The sequence below is a fragment of the Macaca mulatta genome, chromosome 13 (genome assembly GCF_049350105.2).
Source record: "Macaca mulatta isolate MMU2019108-1 chromosome 13, T2T-MMU8v2.0, whole genome shotgun sequence".
Lineage (NCBI taxonomy): Eukaryota > Metazoa > Chordata > Mammalia > Primates > Cercopithecidae > Macaca > Macaca mulatta.
Window position 1 is genome coordinate 42958057 of NC_133418.1, and position 19064 is coordinate 42977120.

Genomic DNA, 19064 nt, shown 5'->3' on the forward strand with positions numbered 1-19064 from the left:
CATGTGAGTTGCATCCCTGCTGCTCTCTAGGATGAAGATAGCAGAGAGGAAGAAGAAGAACATTTATTAACCTGTATTTGCCCTTTATACATGCTATTTCATTTAATTTTCATAGCCACCATATGATGAAAGCATTGTTATCCCTATTTTAAAATAAGAAACGGAGTCTCAGAGAGAGAATGTCCATTGCTGCAGTACACAAAGCTAGTAAGTGATGGCCTGGAGATTTATGTCCAGTTTTGTCTAATCCCAGTATTCACAACATTTTTTATATCAGCAGGTAAAACAGTTTTCCATTTAGTGCAGATATTTTATTTGATGTATAATTGAAATGATGAAAAGAGACAAAAGACAGCCAGTTACAATAATCACAAATTCATCAATATCATGGCATAATATTGTGTTGTGCATCATAAAAACACCTACAATGATTATGATTATGTTCTTCACATTATCCCATAGGACTACACCAATGCCTTAACAGAACTATTTATTGACAGAACCTGCTTAATCCCAAATGGATTTAGTGATAACACTGAACATCTGTGGTTGTCCCTTACTGTCTATTCAACTCATCTCAAGCAGGTCTCTTGGAAGGAGATGCACAATTCCAGCCCTGCCTAACTGAACTTGTTTTTAGAAAAAAATGAGATACTACAATCCAAGAGCCTTATAAACTTCAACATGTTCTATGGGATACATTATTATGAAGTTGTATGTATTTTTGCAGGTAAGAATAGAGTGACATTCTGAATAGGTAATTTAAAGCATAATTTGATTTCATGTGCCTAGATCACTTGAGACAAACTCCATTTGCTCATACACAAATGTGGTTGATCTGAAAAAAGTCATTCTCATAAGTGCCTTTAACATTTGCTATATAACAGTAAGTAAGAAAGGTAGCCAGATAGTCACACACTGCAGAATTAAGGCATGCTGCCTCTAGGTGGGTCTCCATTCTGATATATTCATTGGTTATCATTTTGAGTGATATAAATGAGTAATACCTCAGAAAGCTAGCAAGCTAACGTTTTCCTGAAGGCATAAGATATTTTAAGAAATAACCTTATAGCAAGTCTAACATTAATATGAAATACTGTGAATTAAAAATCCCTGGACTGGGAAATAACAGAAATGCCACTTTCCAGAGACTGTGGAAATCAACACATTCTACTGTATTTGTCCTCACAACTTCAACTTGCTATGTAAATGGAAAAATAAATTTATGCCTTTCAGGTCTAAAGCAAAAAAACCAGAAGTTTGAGTTATATATTGCTATAAAAAGGGCCAATGAATTGGTGTCCTTGGCGATAAATAGTAAGAACAAACACACACATACTTTTGGCGATTCAGACTTATTTTTATTTACTTATAGCATTCATTTTCTTTTTAGAGGTTTTAAGGTATCTCATTGAAAATGCTGACAAAAGCCCTTGAGAGATACAAAGTAACACTGTAAACTTTTAACACACAACATAACTGAGATAAGGAGTCAGTAATTTATCCAAAACCAACAGAAAGAAATAGTAATAATAAAGTGGATCCTTGTATAGGATAATTTTAAGCCCCAGGAATCGTTTTCTCTAGTACAATTTGATAGTTAGTCAACATTGACAAATATTGATTGCTTAGAATGTACCAGCACTTGCTAAGTACCTTTCTTAAGACCTGCCACCCTTTGTAAGTTGATTTTCTTCAGAGGGGATCCTGAAGTTAAATAAAATAATCCCCAAATCTTTAGAATTACATTGAAAAGATGGTGTTGCTTTTAGAATCAGATTGTTATAGGACTTTTGGGGTGTCGATTTTCTGGCCAGAAACCTCTGTGGCTGGTGGTTCCTTTGCTCGAGTTCTTGCTTGCGTCCAGGTAGAATGAGATATGCAGACACGTGGAAGGTGAACAAGAGGAAAAGAAGCTTTATTCAGCGTTACAACAGATCGGAGGAGACCCACAGTGGGTAGCTCTTCTCTGCCGGCAGGTCATCTCTGCAGCTCTCAGCAGAGAAGGTAGGTAGCATCTCTTGGCAGCTCTAAGCAAAGAGGGTAGCTCCTCTCTGCGTCTGACCTTCCCATCATCTCCAGCTCTGAGCTGAGAGGAGTACTTCTCTCCACAGCTGGCTATCCTGTCATCTCTCTGACTTCTCCTCTGGCCTTCCTGTGCCCTGCTCAGGGTGCGCCCAGGGCTTTTATGGACCTCAGAGAGGAGGATGTGCTTGCTGATTGGTCCATGGGTGGCTATGGGTGGCCCAGAAGAGGCCCACAAGTCCCCACTCTGGTCAGTGGGACTGGCAGCCCAGACCCCAGCCTTCAGGCCCTCCCTGGCTTGAAGGTATCCTTACTTGGGAGCTGCCCCCTTCTGCCCAGGAATCAAATCTGCCTCCCGCTGGCATGCGCGGCCCCAGGACTCAGCACCAATTCCCGCTCAGAGATCAGAGCAGGCACCAGGAGCCAAGAGACGCCAGGCAGCAGAAGCAAACACCTCCAAACCTACAGGGATATGGGTCTTTCCTGGGGCCCCCAAGGGTGCAGGCTGCAGAAATGCCAGGGTCCTGCGCCCGGGAGGGTGGTTGCAGCTGCACTCGGAAGCTCCCAACCTGCCAACCCCGAGCCTCCGATCCACAGCCGCAGTTTGGGCAGATGCAGGGGTACCCGGGGAGCTCTTTCCCCAACTCAGAAGGGGCGGGACTCCCAACAGCTCCGTGGAATGTGCAGCGCCAGTCACACCTCCGTGTTGCAGCAGGCGTGATAGCAGCAGCCACTGCCATCAATATCAGGGGTGTATAATCTGTAAGCATATTTGAATAAGCGGAGGTCATGTACATTACTGACAGCTGTAAGAGGAGAGTGTTTGGTGTGTCAGAGATCTTACAAATGGCACCGTTTAGGATATTGTCAACATTCAGGATGTGGCCATGGGAGTAGATTGCTGAAATAGGGTAGAGATGATAAAACCGGGGGAGTTGAAAAGCGCAGGAAGTCTGACACTATGGTTCAGAAGTTTCCCTGGATAGATCTTTACTCTTTGAGATCACGGCCAGTCTAAGTGGGTTCACAGCAAGCCGGATGTTCCTTTCCTGCCTGATCTGTTTTGTTTTTTCCTTTTTGCGAAGACTGGCTCTAAAATTGGGAAAGTTGATCAAGCCAGATATTTTTAAATAATTTACAACTCTTTCTCGTTGCTTGATTTTCACAGTTGATTAGTTCCAGATTTCAGTTATTTTATATCTTAAATCTCAGTTATATTTCTCTTCATCCCTTTCCCCTCTGTCTTTGTTTTTCAAAGCTGCTTTTCAAGCTTTCATAATTTCCAGTTGGACTATTTTTAAAGCCTTATATCACCAACCTTCATTTCAATTAATCTAATATGACTGTTGAAGTAATCTTCCAAAAATGAACCATTTTTTTTTCAAATTCCATAGCTACATATTGCCTCAATGCTCTCTGAAAACTCCAGTATCATCATACCTGTATCATTATCTTACTAATGGAATTATTATCCCACTAGATTTTCTAAGTTGGATCTTCTTCCTCTTCCTGAATGTTTTGTGTAGAAGTTGCTGATTTTTCTACTTTTGATTAAGCTCAAATCACATGTGGTTAGTGCAACTTGAAAACCATTACAGTTTCATCCTTAAACACAAATTCTTTCTTTAAAGTTCACACCAACATATATTTCATCCTATAACCTCTCCTTCAGGGGCTTCCCTAACTGGTTCTAGAAGAAGAGGTTCCAAAGTTGACTTAGTGATAGATGGATAAAGATTGAACTTTTGAGTTCCAGATAGCCTGTGAAAAATTCACCAGGGGATTAACTTCTTCTCTGCTTATTTTCTCCCTTTAGTAATTTCTTTTATTTTCTCCTCCTTTTCTTTCTCCGTCTTGCTGCATCCCTCCTTTTTTCTCTCCCTTCCCTTGTTTTTCTTGTTTCCTTTATTTGTCATCTAGCAAGAAGGAAGACAGGGCAGACTAGTGAGGTAAGGAGATTACACAGGCAATTATACGTCTATGAAGATCTAGGAAGAACATCAAACTCTTCACTTCAGTGACCTGCAGAAATATAGATCCTGTTCTATCATTTCTATCAATTTTCAAGTTTCACCCATTCTCCTGTACTCTTCTTTCTGTCAAGTTTCTGCTTTCCTGTAGAATTCTTCATTCTGGCTCATATGTAAAATTGAGGTAAGATTTTTAGTTAAAGGGGAAAAAAGTTATTTTACAATACATTATGAGTAGAGTAGAATTCACTGACATTTCAGTTGGGAAAGAATTGGGATGGATGAGTGAAGGCTAGAACATTTTTTATTGTACCAAAAATATTTTTTCAAATAGAATTTTCACCATTCTATATTGTAGGGGAATTTTACTGTCATTTCTCACCTTACACAATTTCTCTTTATTTCCTCTCATTTTTCCTATGCACTTGTCCTCCCTTCATCTTCCCCTTCTCTTCCTTTAGCTCTTTAAAATCAGGAGCAAAGATCATTTTGTTGTTGTTGATTGTCTTATAAGAGTTAGCTTCCTTCATCTCCAAGATCTTCATGTCTGTCTCCCTCCATGCCCATGTAATTTATGAAGGTAATTTTATCAACTGTAAACAGTCAGAAGTTCATGAATAGAGCTAAGAATAAACTTTTATTTTGAGATTTCTCTTTCCCTGAATTCACTTTGCCTTACTTTTATAGCAGGATCAAGATGCTGTGTTCCCTATTGTTCCTCACTGAACATTTAATTACTAAATCCTGACACTCTCGTTTGTTTAACGGTCAACTTAGCAATTTTCTCTACAGATTTTAGTTTGGTACCAGGGATCTTGAGAGAAATATTACAGTACTTTTGTGATGTGAAGCTTAAATTATTTTAGAGGCCTTCTTTTATATAAAATGGTAATTATAAACAGATATAACATTAAATATTGATAATCAGTAATCACGACAAAATGCAAATTTTAAAAAGCTAACCAATGCCACGAACAGCTTAAAAATAAAACACAAAATGAGAAAATATTTGTATTCATTGATAGCCTGGCCATGTTCTATTCCATTCCCCTTCCCTGTCCTACATTTTTGGCTGCAAAATCTTACCTTTGTAAGACAAGATATTTATACTAAGTTCTATACAGAATAAAAGAAAATAATGCATTATTTTACCATGGTATTTGTTTATTCATTGTAGGCTCTTTATTTCTACTTCACAAGTCATTACTGGTGATATCATGAACATTTTTAGGATGCTTGTCAGATTTAGGAAAATGTCTATCGAGCTTCATTTACAGATGAGTTCTGAATTTTTTGACGTTGCAAATTTTCTTCCAGTGACTAATCTAAATACTCTTAATTGCCATCACTTGTTAACAAGTTTCTTGCTGATGTCTTATTGTGGTTGTGTATTATACATCTTAGGTTATCTTCACCGGCCTCTGAATTTCCTGACAATCTCTCTTTAGCCTGCCTCTTTATGCCAGTAGCCATCAACAACACCTGACTAGAGGACAAGTGTGATAGGGCCACTGGTATTGAGACAGCCTGCGCTTAACTGATTGTGGTTAAAATATAACACTTGATCAAATTTTACTACAATAGATGACCTGTAAACACATTGCTAGGTCTCCTCGTAAGAAAGACAGGCAAGCAAGGGGGTCCTGAAATGAAAGTTTGTTTAACTTCATGGCAACTTGTTAACTCTTTCTCTGGTTCCTACTCTTAAGAAACTTCCAGAACATTATGAATTTGATATTCATATGGAGGAACATTATGATATTTGATCCACATAAGAAGCTTTACATCATGACTTTTGTTTATGTTTTCCTTCCCTGACAGTAATAGTTGTACATATTACCCAAATCTTGGATGACATCCCAATAATAATTAACAGTAATATTCCCCTGAAATAAAGAATTTTTATCAAAATACTGGAAACAACATAATTTTATATATGGACACAGTAATGTGATTGCCAACCTATGCAATGGAGCCTTGCATTAACAATGATATCCTATAGCAAAGTAATTTAAATTACATTTAAGTTGATGAATTGATTGCCCTTATCTAAAATTAGCATATATCAGTAGTAAATGATAAATCTGATTTTCTCCTTCAATGACCTCTTCCCTCTGGTACTTAACTTTTAACTTAAGGTTGTGAAAATCAGGGAAGAAGTTCCACGCAATACCCACACAGCCTCAAATCCAAATGCCTCCATCTCCCCCACATCCCACTGCCTCAGGTACCATGACTCTGTTGAAGAGTATCACTTACCTCTCTATTTCCCAAGGCAGAACACAGGAAGCCAGGATACTCACATTGTGTCCACTTGCATATGCTTTCTCCTTTTTAGTTTCATGGTCAGTTTCCTAGTTCAGGCTTTTCTCTTCATATTTCTGCGTTAGAATAAAAGACCCCTTTACTTGACCACTACCTCTAAGATGCTTTCCTCATCTGAAAATTAATTTGATTTTAGCATTATAGAAATGCACTTTACAAGACATCTTGGATGTTATTCCTGTTCTTAAATTTCACCAGTCTTCTCATGGCTTCCAAGAAGTAATTTGAATGTATTTTCACAGGTTATAAGACACTTTATGTTCTGCTCTGGCCTCTATACCTTTTAAGACTTCTCTTCTACCAATATATCTCTTGTTCAAGCCTTCAGAAATAATAAAGTCCGTGGAGAATTTTGAACAATCTCTGATACATGTTCTCTTTTTCTGTAACATGTTATTTACACATGTGTATCTCTGATCATTCTTGCTCATCCTTGAAGTCTTTATGTGAAGTCTGCACTTCATGAGCTCTTCCCTGATTTCCCCAGGAAGAATTAAATCCTTTTATGCCTGCATTTTAAGAGAAAATTTACATCTAAAAATTTCTTACAGAATTATTTTCTCTTATGATTTACATATCCGTCTCTTCATTAGACAGTAATACCTTAGTCTACTATCTTATCTATCTATATCGACCTATGTATACCCATATATACATTTATAGCTAATATCAAACTAAATGTCTGGGATGTAATAAGCATTTAAACATTCGCTAAATGAATTACATAACACATTTGATTTTCTTCAAATGATTGTCAGCATTGATACTTTCTTCAAAGACCCCAGTTTTTGTTTTTTTGCTAACCAAAACAAGTTTTTGATAAAATCATACATATCTTCTGTTACTGTAAGAGCTTTTCAGCAGATAAAAAATAAACAAAATTCTATCATAACTGCATCAATTTATATTACTGAAATAACCCTGCCTGTATTTATTGAGTCTGCAATGGAAATATTTTAGAACCTATGTAAAAGTAGACAAACATGATGATTTAGACATGCTGACTAGCTTCTTGGCCACTATATTATTCATAGCTTGGTGTCTTCCTTGACCCTAGTAGTTCAAACTTGTGAACAATAGTGTTACTTAGTTTCAATAGATGCCCAGTTAAAAGATACTGATACAGTGCCTTCTTAGAACACTTTGGAGAATGACATCAATCCAGAAAACTGAGGCTCAGCCTGTAATCTCTCCAGTTCCAGTCAAGACTTTAATCCTTCCACTTCATCTCCACAAACTCTCTACTAGCCATCCATACTCCTCTTTCTAATCCACTTAGATTATTTAAAAGGCCATAGTAAGTCAACTGCTTGACATCAGTCTCAGCTATTCCAAAACTACTGATATGGACCACTTTTATATTTTATCCACTATAATTTGTATGCATGCCATAGTCTTTTACTTTCAATTTTCATCCTACTGACACAATACCTTGATCACCTGCTTCTGCACTTGGAAGGACCATGAGAAGATTTTAATACTTCTTTGTCTGTTCTTCTCTGTTTTACCCATGTAACTGTTAAGATGTTTGTTTCGTTTGTATCAAATTGCCATTCTTATCCATTCAGAAACCAGAAAAGTGCCTTAAGCAAAGTAGTGTATTGGAGATGCTTTGAATTAGGAAATATAATTCTTATCCCAGTTCTACCAATGATCTCTTTATATTAGACAAGATATAACATCTCATCCTTTTAAGTTTGGATTACATATTAGAGAAATCCTGTTCCTCTGTTACCACTGAGAAGACTCAGCACTTCAGAGAGTATAAGTTATATGCAGCCATAGCTAGTTTGATGAGTCTGGTCTGGAATTCAGATCTCTTGGAGCCACCATAGGTTACCCCTGCATCTATTAAATTTCCTGAGCTTTGTTTTCTCTTCTTTAACATGAGAATTATATCATCCATTCTCACCTCATAAAGTTATTGTAATTTAAAAAATCATGACGTGATGCATGATAAACAAAAGTGTCCATACTAATATGCAATATTGCTAGTGCATGACCTCCCAGAGCCCTCTTCTTTTTGTGGAATCAAAGATTATCCTTATTTCACTCTATTCTCTTAAACTGGGTTTTGATTACTAAGCTCTCCCCAATTTTTTATACACAGCAATTATATCTCTTTACATGGTAGACAAACAGCAATCTCTGTGCATGCACTGTTCCCACCATGCATTTTCCCCAAACTAGAATCATCTAGAAATAGATGCAGGAAATGTATCATGATGGAGCCATAGATATCCTGAGTCTGAGACTGTAGCACAAACATGAGCAACCTTCTGGAGAAAAAGAAGGTAGGGATCAGAAATACAGACTAGAAGGAAGTAAAAGCAGAGTAAGAATTGTTCCTCTGGGAAAAAATGGTAAATAACAGTCATTGTGCACTTGATATATGTTGGGCACCGTTACATATATTTTCACATTTGACATTCACAAAGTAGATGAATAAGATAGCTGGAGTCACTCATCCATAGCAAGTAGAGCGAGAATGTAAACTGGGTCTGTCTGTTTATCAGTGCAGATAAATGAAATGAAAGCAAGGAGCCAGAGAGCAGCAGCTATGGGCACTTTCTTGAGCTAAATATACAGGAAAATAAGAAGATTCCCCAGATTCTGACAAGGACTTCCTGTAGGAGAACCAAGGCACTGGATGATGATGAGTGACTGCTGAGATTGTGCAAGAGGCCTAGCCCTGAGGCTGTCCCCGGAATCGAGTTACAGGCTTGAGAACAGAAAAAAATTTCTGCATCAGTCATGAGGTTAATGAATGTAAACTGAGGAGTCAAGCTAATGTGCTGAGACAGATGAAGTTCACCCATCCACTGCAATTTTTGGAGGTGAAATTAATCCTAGTTTCTCTTGTCAATATTACTTCTCTTCAGAATATCTTATACAGTCTTATGAAAAAAATCTCAAGTAAAAATCTCCAGCCCATTTTATGTGTTTCCATATGCCTAATAGATTTATCCACTTAGGGGTTTCATGGTAAATTATACAAAGTAAGTAGAAAGAATAATTATTTAATATTTCCACCAAATTTGTATCTTTAACACCATGACCTTTGTCAGTAAATAACACTTTGAAAAGTTTGCATCCTCCTTGTTTTCAGCTCCATATACAACCTGCAGCAAGTCTTGTCAATTCTGTCTTTAAAATATATTCATTTACTCCTCTCCGACTCCATTCTCTTCACCATTACCATTTTTCTCATGGATCATTTAAAAAAGTAGTTAGTATTTCTATGCCGACTTCTGTTGTCAATTTCAAATCCATTCTTCATACTTTGGCCAGAGCATCTTTTATAAATGCATAGCTGATTATGTCACTCCTAGCAGTAATTTCCCATTCAGTTTAAATAAAGTTCAAATACATTTATGCTGTAATTTCTGTGAAAGATGCCCCTAGAGTTGTGCAGTGCACAGCCTGCATACCCTATGCTGAAGAGATACAACTTCTTTCTAATGTATTATTTTATCAACCTGTAACTCTCGTTCCTAATCCTTATACAATTGGAAGTAATATTTTGGGCTGATAATTTATTTAAATCTTATATTTCTTGATAGACTGTTAGCTTCACTGAAACAAAAACTAGTCTGTGTAGCCTGCCACTAAATCTTTATCTTCAAGAAGAATATCCTAAACCAAACTAGTGCTGATAAATATGTGTAGAACAAACATGAATGTCAAATGGGTTACTGGATGACTAACAGTGCGATTAATTGAATAATTCACTTTTGAATAGTTTCAGAGAGATCATTACTAGGTTTGCATTTTTTGTGGCATAAAGATAAAAAAGCTCTTACTTTAAATTTTTGGTTAAGAGAGTATTGATATCCCTCTAAGGATTTCTAGCGTGTTTTTTATGATGATTACTTCTGTGATGCCTTCTCTGAAGATGCTAGCCCAAAACGATATTTTGATTCTCTGACTTATTCTAGAATTTATTATCTGAACTACTCGTTTTAAGCACTGATAATATTCTACCCATCTAATTACCAAGAAGACACCTAGATTTATGTAATCAAGCCCTTGTATATCAGCTCCCGTGGGCTCCTAGGCTTCTGGAATTGAGTCCAAGTTTGCATTTGTTTTGTGTTCCTGACAGAGACTAACACTGTTCTGTGTGCATAGAAAATAATCAGTGATCATAACATGTATGAATAAGTGAATGAATGAACAATTTGCAAGCAGCTGCAAGTTTCAATGTTCCTTATGGTAAGGATGAGAAAATTCCTGAACACATTTATCTTTCATTGTTTCAGAATTTTAAAGAAAAAATAGGAGAATTAAGACCGTCGTGTGACATCGTTTATGACATCTGCAAGTATGCTACCATATGAGAGCTAGATACTATTTTTTTTCCATGAAATTTGATTTGTCTGGTAAGTTTTCTTCTCTTTCTTTTTAAAATAATTCTATAATATTGACTTTTGTGTTTAATTTTATTTTGTTGAAAGAAATATCTTAGCCTTACTTCAGTTTTGAAGAAAAAGTTATAAATCATAGCCGTCTTGTCCTAGTCCATCAATTTTATCATTTTTTTGTAATTCAATATACTTAGATTTTTGTAATTATAATATAAAAATAAGTTTTTTTTATAGTTTTAAGTTTTCATTTGAGAAAGTAATTATTCCATGAAAATTTTGTTTTCATTATGTAAGAGACACATTCATGAAAAGCTCGGTATCAAGAAAATTAGTTTTATTTTTGCTAAATTACATTAGTTTTGCTTTAAGTGGGCAGTTAATCAAGATGGCTGCTAGCATTGCTTTCTCCTTTTAGCTTCTGAAAAGCTACTAATATTTCTGATAGATTTATCTCCATTTGCTATTAAAGTTTAATGGACAATGACTGCTAATATTTTGTTTGAAGACGAATGTAATTGTAGGAAGAGCACAGCTTTAGGCATTTATAAAAGTCCTGGTTTAACTCCTGATTTCAACACTTAGTGTCTGTGTGATCTAGAAAAAGTTACTTTAATTGCTTGAGACTTAGTTTCTTCATCTGTAAAATGGTTATGATAATTCCTATTTTGAAGTATGTTGTGATAAAGCAGAAGTAAACTGCATGGCAATGCAAATTAAATGCTAATTTCTTTCTCTCTTCACACTCACATCTCATCTTTTCTTTTTTTTTTTTCAGATACAAGGTCTCACTCTGTAACCAAGGCTGGAGTGTAGTGGCATGGTCATAGCTCACTGCAACCTTAAACTATTGTCACCCTATCTTCATACTTTTTTGGCAAACTCTTCACTCCCCCTAACCTGTAGTCTCACACATTTTCAAAACAGCTGAAACTAAACAGAGATAAATGTTGGTTTCAGTTTGACAGCCAAAGATGTTTAATTCTGTTGTATTATTTTTTCTTTAAAAACATCTAAAAGAATTAAAGAGTGTAAGCCTGGCAGTAATTTTAAACATATTGGTGATCTTTAATAATAACAACAGTGGCAATAAAAACAACCATAAACCCCACTATTTATCAAAAGCTCATTATGTAGAAAGAACTGTCCTAAATATTTTACATAGATTATCTCTAATACTTAGAAAAAGTGTATAGTAATCATAAGCTTGTAATTTAGAAGAAACAAGAAACAAATTCATATGCCCAAGGGTACGCAGCATACAAATGCTACAGATCAAGCAGCTCCAAGCAGAAATTCCCAGGTCTATTTCTTATTTTCTATTCAGTTTATACTATTTTCCCCTAATAAACATCTACAAATCAACCTATAGTATATGACTTCATTCAATGAAAGCATTCATTAAAAAATGAATAAAACTGCTGTTTAAAGATACCTACCATAAATCACATACACATTTATAAATTGTACACACAACTCATTTTGTGTTTTGAGCAGTTTTCTATCACTATTGAAGATTCAGGAGACATTATTGGTGATATCATACTGAGTTTCTATCAGCACACAATATTGATCACTGTCCTAACAATTTTGAAGTGCTCTTACTGCCATTGGAGACTTAATTGACAAAAGGCTGAGAAGGGAGTCCAACACTGATTTCCTTGCTCTCCAAGGCATTATGTAGCACTGACAAAGGGAGCAGGGTATATAAAACCATGTCAAAGAAGTAATTATTCTTCTGAGTTCAATTGATTAACAATGACATCATGCTTCAACAACTCACATAAGTTAATTTTTAATGTGCATATGTTTATTCATTTATTCACTTATGTATGTTTGACTCCATAATATTTATTCAGACATTATATTCTAGATCCAATACTTCAAGCAAGGAGTACTAGGATAATGAATGACAGTGCTTGATGTTAGCTCACTGCAATAAAAATGCAGTTCTATATGATGTTGCTTGTTAAATATTTCAATAAGGAACATCTATGTTCCTTTATTATTAGTGTACCATGTATGCTGTGGTATTAGTGTACCATGAGAATCTGTAGAAAAGTGGGAGTTAGTTTGGGCATTAGAAAAGCAATCTTAGATTAAACAAAAGGGTGATATAGGACTTGATCAAGAACAGAGGGATTGGAAAGAGAATTCCAGGCCAAAATAGTGGTATTTGCAAACATCTTGAGTTAAGACAGAACCTGTGAAAGTCGGGAAACAGAAAAAAAAAAAAAAGAGAGAAAAAGAGAGACAGAGAGAGAGATAATGGCATACCATCTTTTAAAAAATTATTTAAAATCAAAAGAAAGAAGAGTTATAATTCAGTTTAGATGCTATTACATGCAAGAAGCTGGCAACTCCATTCAAACTGGTAAATCCATAATGAAACTTGTGGACTTGTGTAAATAGAAATGCCGAGGTTGAAAGGGCTTCGATGACTCAACCTAATGTCTCTGGTCCTATTTCCCTGAGACTCCCTCTTTTACACTCTTCTAAGTTGTTTTCTGGCTGATGCTAGATTCTTCAATGGGCAATAAATGGGTCTAGAATTCCACACTATCCAGATATATTTCCCTCATAATATCCCCCATATTTCATTGGCTTAAATATGGTTCTATCTCCCTACTGAAGCCAATTTTTTAATTATACAACACCGGGAAGTATCTTGTTGATCAGTCAAGTTGTTGGTCAAGTGAACTAATGATTATGATAAAGGGAATAGGATTAACTTTAAACTAATTGGGTAAACCTGTTGATTGGCCAGCAAAGTGATGAAGGAAAATATTAGTTTCCTCAAAAATCATGATATTCAGATAGAAGAATGGAACATCTAGAAGGTAGTTACTAGGAAGGGGAAGAGGGTAAATGGAAAGTGGACAAGTAATACTGTCCACTGCAACTTTCAGAAAGTAAGTTTTTATTTTCATTTTAGGAAGATCACAAGGTCTACAATGTGGAAAATGTCCAGTTGAAGGAAGATGGAAAGGATTGGAATGGAATATGTTAAATTTTTTGCTTTATCCACTTAGGAGTTGATGATGCCTAAAATAAAGATATGAAAGAGATCGAGAAGCGATAATTAAACGGTGAATTTTCTAACTTGTATTTTTAGCTAAGATACATGAGAGTATCATGAATGGTTTTGGACAAACATAAAAAAGTCCTCTGTATCTAATTACATCTTTCACAAGATGCCAGTATAGTTATGGTTATATTTTTAAAGTACTTATACATGACTACTGAAAGTAGTTTTGATATAAGTATATATTTCTATATAATTTATTTAAGTAAACATCATGTTTACTGGCATTTTATTGAAATTCTATGTAATAGGATTTTAGTTCTTAACGTTTTGGATTATTAATGTATTTTATTATATTCAATATTATACTAGTATTTCTGTTGTTTGTTTTCTCTTATTTTATCCTGAAAACATTTTCGTGAATAATTCTTTCTCTGTATGTGCTTGTTTTTCTTTATAGAGATTTTATAAATTAATACAGTTCCGTATTTCTGCCTCTTACCACACATTACAGAAGAATCCAGTTAATTATTTGTTAATTGTCTATTTATATAAACAATTAGGGCTATATGTAGCAAATGCTCATATGACTGATGATGGGAATCCGTACTGAATTCTAGGTCAGTAAGCTATGAGGAAACAAGATTGTTCCAGTAAATCTCAAGAATAATTTATATTATTTCGTTCTCATGAAAAAGTAAAGCTTTCTTGGAGTTCAGAAAACATTCCTCATCCTCCTTTCCAGGACTATTTCATTTCTTATGGCCTATTAAATATAGTGTTTCTTCCTAAAAGTCCCAAACAAAACATTTTACAAATTGCTAATACACACACACACACACACACACACACACACACACACAGACGTGTATATATATATACACACATATATATACACACACTTATATAATTAATTTTTGAACTGTATAAACATTGTGTCCCAAAATATTTTCTGAAGGAGGTATAGGTTTTTATCTTTTTTTTTTTTTTGTAAAACTAGCTTTATTGAGGTATAACTGACACAGAGTAAACAGACGTATAACACTCAATTGGAGACATTTTGACATATGCATATACCTGTGGCCATCACCACGATCAAGATAGCAAGCACAGCCATCACCCCCAAATGTTTCTTCATCCATCTTTATAATCCCTCCCTTTCTCTCCACCCACTGCCCCCCACAACCACTGATCTGCCTTCTGTCACTACAGATTAGTTTGCATTTAATAGAATTTCATATAAATGGAATTGTACAAGATGTCCTCTTTATTTTGGAGAGTCTGGCTTTTTTCACTCGGCACAGTAGAGATTTATCCATGCTGTATGTGTTGATGGTTTATTCCTTTACGTCTCTGAGTAGCACTCCATTATATGGACATGCCACCATTTTCTTTATCCACATTCACTGGCTGATGAACATTGGGGTTGTTTCCAGGTTTGGTTATTTTATATAAGGCTGCATGAACATTTGTGTACAAGTTGGTTCTCTTTGGTAAATACCTAGTATTGGAAGGGCTGTATTATACTTAACTTCTTTAAAAATTGTATTTTTTTGAGACAGGGTCTCACTCTGTCTCCCAGGCTGGAGTGCAGTGGCACCATCACGGCCCACTACAACCTCCGCATCCCCAGTCCAAACGACTCTCCTGCCTCAGCCTCCCGAGTAGCTGGGACCACAGGCATGCCCCACCATATCCGGCCAATTTTTGCATTTTTGGTAGAGACAGGGTTTCACCATGTTGGCCAGGCTGGCCTTGAACTCCTGACCTCAAGTGATCTGCTTGCCTTGGCCTCCCAAAGTGCTGGGGTTACAAGTGTGAGCCACCACACCCAGCCCATACTTAACTTTTTAAGAAACTTGCCTGTACTGTTTTCCAAAGTGGTTGTACTATTTTGCATTCCCTCCAGCATCCTTTTATGTATGAGACTTCCCATTCCTCCACATCCTTGACAAAAATTGGTATGGTCAGTCTTTTTATCTTTAGCTATTCTAATAGCTACGTAGTGATTGCTCATTGTGGTTTTAATTTGCATTTCCCTAAATACTAATAATGTTAAGGATCTTTTCATTTGCTTCTTTGCCATTTGTATATCTTCTTTAGTGAAATGTCTATTTAAATATCTTGCCTGCCTGTTTAAAATTGTTTGATTTCTTACTATTGAAGTGTAGGACATACTTTTAATATTCTAGATACGAGTCTTTGATCAGATATGTGATTTGCATACACCATGGAATACTATGCAACCACAAAAAAGGATGAGTTCGTGTCCTTTGTAGGGACATGGATGCAGCTGGAAACCATCATTCTCAGCAAACTATCACAAGAACAGAAAACCGAACACCGCATGTTCTCACTCATAGGTGGGAATTGAACAATGAGATCACCTGGACACAGGAAGGGGAACATCACACACTGGGACCTATTGTGGGGAGGGGGGAAGGAGGAGGGATAGCATTAGGAGATATACCTAATGAAAATGGCGAGTTGATGGGTGCTGATGAGTTGATGGGTGCAGCACACCAACATGGCACATGTATACATATGTAACAAACCTGCACATTGTGCACATGTACCCTAGAACTTAAAGTATATATATATAAAAATTCCATATAGCAAAAGGTAGAAAATAAAGGAAAAAAGCAGTAAAATTTTATATTCAGAAAGGAAAGCTTATCAATGCTTTAAAAAACTGAGATTTAGGTAGTCCAAAAAAACATGTCATGATTCTTTGCCTTCCAATACGAAAGTTCAGGATACTTGAAGAAAAAAGAAAGTTTTTAGTCTCTTCCCCACCCCACCCCAACCTAAAAACAAACAAACAAACAAACAAACAAAAAAAGAAGTCTTGGTAAGATTGCCTGGTTATTAAGTGAGTGCAGACAAAATGTGGTAAGTAGAGACTCTCTAGTGCCTGTAGGGATGAGCCTCCTTTGTCTTCAAGAAGCCAGTATAATTATGCGATCTACCCATTTCCCTCTCTCTGGAGCCTCAGCTGGACCTATTTCCAAAACTTTATCTTTCTTAATTACATCAGTCTTTGAATGCCGGGAATATAGTATGAATAGTAAAGTAACTTCGTGTGGTACTGGAATTAAAGGGCTTAATGCTTCACCTTGTAGTTATTTTGCTGTAAGTGTTTTAACGCTGATACTTTATTTACATCCAGAGTTAAATTAAAGTAGAAAACTGACAGCATCTTAGCACTAGACTGCAAGTTTCGTATATAGTGCTGTAACGAACATGACAGTGCTAGTATCTCTTTTAGATCCTTGTTTAAATTACTTTGAAGAAATACCCAGAAGTCAGATTGCTGGATAAAATAGTACTTGTATTTTAAAATTTTTCGAGAAACCTCCATACTGTTTTCCATATATAGTAGTTCATTCTCACACTGCTATAAAGAAGTACCTGAGATTGGGTAATTTACAAATAAAAGAGGTTTAATTGGCTCATGTTTTCACAGGGTGTATATGAAGCATGGCTGAGGAGGCCTCAGGAAACTTACATGCATGGTAGAAGGTGAAGGGGAAGTGGGCACAGCTTACCTGGCCAGAGAAGCAGGAATAGAAAGAAGGAGGAGGGGCTTCACACTTTTAAAAACCAGATCTCATGAGAACTCACTCACTATTATGAGAACAGCAAGGGGAAAACCCTCTCCCATGATCAAATCACCTCCCACCAGGCCTCTCCACCAACATTGCATATTATAATTTGATATGAGATTTGGGTGGGGACACAGATCCAAACCATATCAACATAGTAGATGCATCATTTTAGTTCTCACTAACAGTACACAGTTTCTTTTTTTCATATTCTAATATCAGTTGAAATTAAAAAAATAGCTATGCTCACAGGTGTGAGATAATATTTCATTGTGGTTATGATTTAGACTTTCCTGATGATTAGTGGCATTGATCATTGTTTTTAATAAACCTGTTGGCCATTTGTTTGTCTTTGGAGAAACATCTATTTAAGTTCTTTCCCCATTTGTAAATTAGGTTATTAGTTCTGTTTTGTTTTGTTTGTTGTATTGAGTTGTGGGAGTTTCTTATACATTTTGGAAATTGATTACTTATCAAATATGCATTTTGAAAATATTTTATTCCATTATTTAGACCTTTATCCTCTGTTATTTTCTTCTTAGTGCAGAAGCTTCTCAGTTTGATGTAGTCCTACTTGTTTAATTTTGTTTTTGTTGCCTATGCTTTTAGTGTCATATGCATAAAATAATTTTCAAAACAAATATTCTGAAGCATTTTCGGTGTATTTTCTCCTAGGAATTTTAAAATTTCAGATTTTACATTTAAATATTTAATAATTTTGATTTGATTTTTAGATGGTGTAAGATGAGGATCTCAGTTTTTCTTCTTCATGTGAATATCCAATTTTCCCACCATAATTTATTTTAAAAACTTAATTTTTTCATCATATATTATTAATTCCCTTGTTGAGGATCAGTTGACTATATCTGTGTTCTGTTCCATTGGTCTATATATCTGTTTTTATGCCAGTACTATACAATTTTGATTGATGTACCATTGTAACATATTTTGAAATTAGGAAGCGTGATGCCTCCAGCTTTGTTTTTCTTTCTAAAGATACATATCGTAATTTAATTTGGATAGTCATAATTCTTCAAGGTTTCATATGAATTGTAGAATTGTTTTCATTTCTATAAAATATGCCATTGAGATTTGACAGGGACTCCATAGAATCTGTAGACCCCTTCGGGTAGCATAGATATTTTAACAATATTAAGTCTTTTTCTTTAATGTTTGGTAGGATTCACTAGTAAAGCCATCTGTTCCTAGAGTTTGCAATATACATTTGGACTAATCCAAGTGCACTTCTGGATTATCCTGAAGGATAATTTTTGCAGGGTATCGAATTCTGGGCTTCCCTCCCCGCCCCCCCACATTCAGCACAATTCACTCTACTTTTTGGCAGGCATGACATCTGAAGAAAAATCAGATGTTATTCTTATCCTTGCTTCTCTGTAGGTAAGAATTCCCTCTACCCCTGGCTTCTTTACAGTATTTTTTATATTTGATTTTCTGTAATTTGAAAATTACATGGTTAGATGTAGCGGTTTTGTTTTGTTTGTTTTGGCATTTATCCTACTTGGAGTTTTCTGAATTTCCTGAATCTATGATTTGGTGTCTGACATTAATTTGAGTAATAATCATTAATATTTCAAATATTTTGTACTGTCCTTTTCTGTCTTTCTTATTTTTCTGGAACTTCCATTTTGTGTATGTTATATCTTTTATAGCTGTGTCATAATTGTTGGATATTCTGCTCTGTTTTATTTTTCAGGTTTTTTTTTTTCCTTTTGCTTTTCAATTTTCATGG

General features: G+C 35.6%; 1 long non-coding RNA gene across 2 annotated transcripts in view; it reads right to left on the bottom strand.

Moving 5' to 3' along the window:
- The window catches only part of LOC144333945 (uncharacterized), a 404247-nt gene that overhangs the window by 300417 nt on the left and 84766 nt on the right, over window positions 1–19064 (bottom strand). Inside the window, exon 2 of one of the 2 annotated variants that reach the window (XR_013403089.1) lies at window positions 6299–6376. The exons of the other annotated variant lie outside the window; for it this stretch is intronic. This is a non-coding gene — a long non-coding RNA (uncharacterized LOC144333945). The remainder of the gene's footprint in view (window positions 1–6298; window positions 6377–19064) is intronic. 2 annotated transcript variants of the gene reach the window in all.